General features: G+C 41.9%; 1 long non-coding RNA gene across 1 annotated transcript; it reads left to right on the forward strand.

Moving 5' to 3' along the window:
• Positions 1–331: 331 nt before the first annotated feature.
• On the forward strand, positions 332–5,139 carry LOC129380259 (uncharacterized). The gene is made up of 2 exons (XR_008608281.1): positions 332–528; positions 2,977–5,139. It is a non-coding gene; the product is annotated as an uncharacterized lncRNA (long non-coding RNA).
• The last annotated feature ends 1,016 nt before the right edge of the window (positions 5,140–6,155 follow it).

Raw genomic sequence — 6,155 nt, forward strand, 5'->3', positions numbered from 1 at the left:
TATATGTATGTGTGAATTTGGTTTTCTTCGTATGTGTCGGCTCACTGACAAACAGTGCAAAAATCTGTTGTACCATGAGGCTGACGACGCCTTCTGCTGCTAGAAATGCGGCACTTCGTATTTTATAGTACTGCATGAAATTTAAATCAAAGCTACCACATAAAATGATCAAGAAAACTAACCGCTGTTATAGCTGTTTTTCTCAAAGAACGCTTGTCCTTTATGGGCTGTGTTAATCTGAGCTCTCCACCGATGTTTCAGTAGTATTATCCCTTAGTGAGTGAGAGATTGGGGGCAATTAATCGTGTTAGTGTTTAAATGGTATCCTAATTATGTGCATTTGTTCCAACAAAGTTGTCTAGATTACTTTATTGTGTAGTGTAAAGCTTATGAAACCATCAGCAACTACTGAGTTGCTAACACGCATATGGATTTGTCGCTATACAGGTGGAACTCGGCTGTACCACTGCAGTGCTGCGGAAATTGCCTTCACCAGCGGCTTTGCAACAGCTGTTTCGCAGCATGTCGGTATGTGTTAATTTATAATTATGTTGGGATGGGCTAGTATTATGGACCACTGCTACTCTGTATTGTGACAGATCCATATGATAAGGGATGTAATGGGCACAGCGAAAACCTTTGAATCTTTTACTAGGGTACATAAACAGGCTCTCCTTTTCGTCACTGGAGCAGGAGAGAAGGGCATGCAGGCACTCCTGAATGTACATATATTTCAAAACATGAGACACACACACACACACACACACACACACACACACACACACACACACACACACACACACACACACATACACACACACACACACACACGCACACGCACACGCACACACACACACACACACACACACACACACACACACACACACACACACACACACACACACAATTAAAGTAAAGGCAGGGACGTTCCATCTTTCATCTTGAATTGAATTGTGCAGCGCAAAAATACAACACAGGCCACAGAGAAGCACACATGTTAACAGGTTTGATACACACGTTAGTTCAACAGATTTGATACTTCAAGTGTGCTATTTTACACAAGGGGGAAGGGAAAGGGGAGAAAATCTGAAAAAAAAGTGGAGTGGAAAAAAAGGAATCGTGCCAAAAAGCATGAGAAGCATCGCGCAGCCAGGATCACCAGCAGGACATCTAAAAAGCACTCTGATAAAATTACATACAGGACAACCTTACGTATAGTTTGTTTCAATCAACTCAGATCACATGCAGCCATTACTGCAATCAAGTTGTTTCCTTATGTCATATGAGGGAATGATGTGGGCCCAAAAAACTGTTTAGAGCTGAATGATTATGTTCCATTCTAGCGTCATTGCCTGCTTTTTTATCATATTGTTATCAGCTGCTTATGTTAGGGACAAAAAGTAAGAGTACGAACTGTTTCCCGATTCGCCATTCCACACAACATGTCTTTGTGACTATATGTACATGCAGATGATCCATAGTTGAAAAATATTCAGTACAGTAGAGTCTCATTACAAGATGCACTTGGTTGTAAGAGACATCTGAAAATGGTTTGGTTGGTTTTCCTATGTTTGCCACGTTAACAATACTGTATACAAGAGACACCTTTGTTACTAAGGATGACTTTTTAAGTATTCACTACTTCGAAGAAACACAACCCAGACACATTCACTTTGTGCACCTTGTGTGCTCCGAAGGGCGTAAAGATCACGCAATCCTTACACAAGTCAATCGCGCATGTCTCTTTTAGCATGAACCAGAAAAGGAGGGCAACGAGGACAGTGCAGGGCAGAAAGTGTCGGCACTTGAAGCTGACGAGCGTCTAAGAGCACCTCAAAGGTACTGCGAGCAACAAGGCTTGCAAAGTGAAGTGCTTAAATTCCAGAAGTTGGGAAGGAAGCTAACACAATCTACAGTCACTAAAAAGCTGTGAATGTCTTCTTTAAAGGGCCCCTAAACCACCGAGGTTGAAATTTAGTTGCGGTGTTGCAGTTCTACACAATAAGGCAATGAACAGGTAGCCACGAGAATTTTTCGAAACGGTGCAGTAATAGTGGAGCTACGTGTGTTTGATTATCGAAAAGTAGTCCCCACTCATTTTACTCTTTCATCTGGTACACGCCATATGGACAGTATCGTCTTTTCCTTGCCTAGTACACCTCCAAATGTTACGGGACAGGCCAACACCAACGAGCTCTGTTGCTGCCGCGCTGGCCCGTCGTCCTGCGAGGGGTGGCGCTAATACAACGAAACTATATGGTGACTCGTGTTGAAGAGCCTCGTAGGGAGACCCTTCTGTTGGCGTTTCTGTTCTTTGCCCCCATTGGCTGCCCACAATGGCATCGCGCGCAACGCGACGAGGAAGAAGGAGTGTGTGTATTTGCTTGCAGGCCTTGCCGGCAGTCGTACACTTTCGTTTGACCAATCGACAGCACCGGAAACTGGTGACATCATCAGAGACAGCCTGGTGACGTCAGGACAAACTGGGGGGTGCAGGATAGGTCCAGAGAGGCGCACGGGGTCATTTTCTTCATATTGTGGTGCTCCGGCAGTGCTACGCACTCTGGCATTTGGCTTCGTCGATCGTGACGGCATTCTGATTTCGATACGCGTGTTTACTTGAAATGTTCAAAAAATGCCGAGAAGTGGTTTAGGGGCCCTTTAAGCCACCCTGAGCATTTATTCCTTCAGATATATCAAAACATACTTTAGTGATGATGCATAATAAAGTGATCTAGTCTGGCTCCTCAGTGTCTCAAAATTTTTGGTTTCGAGAGACATGTTTCCCGTGCCTCTTGAATATCTTCTGATGAGGCTTTACTGTAATATGCACAAACAATTGTGTAACTCCTCCTGCAAGTATTATTCATTAAGCCCGGTCACTTATGTGCAAAGCTTGTGGTTAAGTCTTGATGCCCGTACTTTTTAGAGCTATGTTTATTAATTCATGCTGTTCTTATTGGTTCTTCGATGCAGGAGACAATGCCTACGAAATTATTGGCCCTGATCATGAGAGCCCTCAAGGGGCAAACAACATCTCTGTTGCAGAAGTGAGCCCGGTACCACTTGGAAGTTACCATGACAGATGACACGGCAGCAATAGATACAGAGACTGCCACGTCTACTGCAGCTGCAACAGTGTACGAGGCAAGCAGCAGCGCGTCAGCATCAGCAGCAGTGTCAGAACGAACCACACCAGGCCTGGTAGAGCAACATGTGTGCTATCACTGACTTTTTTTGTAGTGGATACAACTCATTTGCTCAACATACAAAAGCTTTTCACCACGACTGTGAGCCAGTGTTATTGTGCAGCAAGTGCAAGACTAAGTTAGGTGTTATAACACAGTACAGGCATCACTTTAATATATGCAAATGCAAACATATTACAGTTGTTGCCTCCCCAGCCAGCCCACATAGTGACAACAACGTGGAACACATGGTGGGACACACCTCTCCCCCATTACAAGATAGTAGAGACTGTCAGTGTTGTTGCTAGATTGACTGGTCTTTGTAGGCAACTAGAAGGACAACACAGGTGTCATAAGATTGTTGTTGATGTTGTTGTTGAAGAGGTAAAAAAGAAGTTTGATACAGCTGAAGTGCCAACTGATATTGAGCAAATCAAAAGCAACCACCTGAGAAAGCAACACTATCGAAATTTGGGTATCTGTGCTGCCAACTCTGGTAAGAATGGCATAGGACAGAAGTGTGATGAAAATCACACAGACACTGCTGTTGCATCACTGGCCACAGTGAGCAGCGACTTGTAGGGCAAGAGAGTGAACTGAAACTAACATTATGATATAGTGTCATGCTCCCATGTGACCACTTTTCAAGTTATTTTGCAAGATACAGCTCAACCTCCAGAAACGAGACTGCAACTTGTCTGTAAAAAAGCTTTCACAAAAAATTATTCATAACACTATTAACATAGCAGTATCTTTTTTTTTGTGTCGGTTCGAAGTTCCCGGCTGTCCATTAATGCAAAAATTGAGGAAAAAAAGAACATGTGTCGTACTTACACCTTTTTAACAAGTACGAGGGGGACAGAACTTTTCTAGTCATGCATCTTCATCATACTATCAAGTTTTTAAATGCGTTTTATAATTATTATTACCAGTTATATCTGAGTGCATTGTACGCATGTAGCAGGTGTAAAATCAGGTCAGTTGGATCAGATGCCTTATCTGGAAGCGAGCCCTATATTCAAGAAATTTGAATTAAAATAGTTACGTTAGAGACGCAGTCTTTCAGCACTTTATTGCCTGTGGTTTAAGCATTGCTCAATACTTTTGTGGGTGGCAATTTCAACCGGCACAGCACTGCGCTTTGCGACAGTCTCATTTGTCTTCAAAGCGGTGTTTACCATTTGTGTTGATCTGTTTGTGTATGCATAGAGCAAGTTCTTAATTTATATTTTTCTGCATTCTTGTGCTTGCACTAAGCTTGTATAAGTCAGTTACAAAATGTGCGTCACTATAACGAACTGTTCTGTTGAGCTTACACTTGCAAATAATCGTGTTCAGATGGCCGCACTTCTATGCGGGTGCACCGCTAGCTTTGTGTATGTTCTCATGTTTGTATAAAGCTTATATAAGCTAGTTAGAAAATGTATGTCACTAAGCATTGTGATATTCTTTAAAGAACTGCTTGGTTGGTTTTACACTTGTGAATTAGTATTGAGGCGGTGGTATTCCCATGTATGCCCACTGCTAGCTTTCTGTGTCCTCACGTGTTTGTATTAAGTTTCTACAAGGGAGTTACAGCATGTACGTCACTAAGCGCTGTGATATTTTTTAAAGAACTGCTTTGTTGGTTTTACACCTGTGAGTAATAGTACTCGGGTGGCACTAGTCATGTGTAGGTACACAGGGACCATTTGTATACATTATGCTCATGTAAAGCAGTTACAAAGTGTATGTCACTAATTACTGTGATATTTGTTGAATTGCTGTGATGGTTTTACTCATGTGAATAATAGTGGTCAAGACACAGTACTTGCGGTGTATAGTTGAATTTATACACTGCCAAGACATGGGCTGTATACGTACCAAAAGAAATGTATGTCATTATATTGTTGTGATTATTACTGTTTCGATTTTATTAAACTGTAATAAAATTGTTTCTTGTATCTATTGAGGTATGGCTATTTGTCATGCAACCAAACTGAGGACCTGAACTTGTGCATACAAATAAACAGCTAATTTAAGAGTATACTGCTCATAGTCTGCTAAACCAGTTTAACAAATCTTGTACTACAATGCTGGAAAAATGACAGAGCTGACTCGGATGTACAGAAAAAGTTCTGCACTGGCTGAAGGACTGCCCCACACTGGAGTTCGTAATGTTGCGTTTATTGGAGTAGAAAAGAAAGTGCACTTCTATTAAAAATGCGACAGTCGGTTCAGAAACATAAGGCAGACGAGCGGATGTGGCACATTTTTTTCAGGGCCCTCCATGCCTACTACTGCATTTCTAGTCTTCCTGTGCTCTGCGTATAAGCCCCTGTTCAGCCAAGGTTTTAGTCCATGACAGTTGTTCTACTGGGTTCGTAGCAATATTGAAGAAAAAAATTCAATGGTTTTCAAGGACTTTCGAGGCCCCGACACAGTAACTTCAAGGACCTCGTGCAATGTGTGTAGTAGTTTGGACAGGCAATAGCTTGTTCAAGAACACCGTTAACTTTAATGCAAACAAAAGAAAACAAAACAAATTGCATTTCAGGGATTTCAAACATTTGAAAGACTGCTAATTTGCCTTTCACCGCCCACCACTAAACGCACACAAGGAAGCATTTCAAGAAAGCGCTCAAAGTTTTTCTGCAATAGCACAATTAACTACTTGGACCTGCAACATTTGCAGTTTTTGAATACTGTTTGGTTTGACAGTGTATGTGATGTCATCTGTTGCCTCAGCTTTTTTCACCATCAAATAAGCAATAGTCATTTCTAATTTCTTTTTATTGTGTCTGTCGCTCTCAATTTACTCTTCACGGCTTCTCTTCGAATGCCTCAACTGTTGAGCTTCCTGCTTCTGCTCCTCCAAGCACATTTGTCGCCGGTTCCATGTGCATAAAACTGGTATCTGCAGCTCCTTTGTAATTTCAACTTTAAGGATGTCGCTTTCCTTCTATTACCTCCAGAGACAATTTTCTG

The sequence above is a fragment of the Dermacentor andersoni genome, chromosome 10 (assembly GCF_023375885.2).
Source record: "Dermacentor andersoni chromosome 10, qqDerAnde1_hic_scaffold, whole genome shotgun sequence".
Taxonomy (NCBI): Eukaryota; Metazoa; Arthropoda; class Arachnida; order Ixodida; family Ixodidae; genus Dermacentor; species Dermacentor andersoni.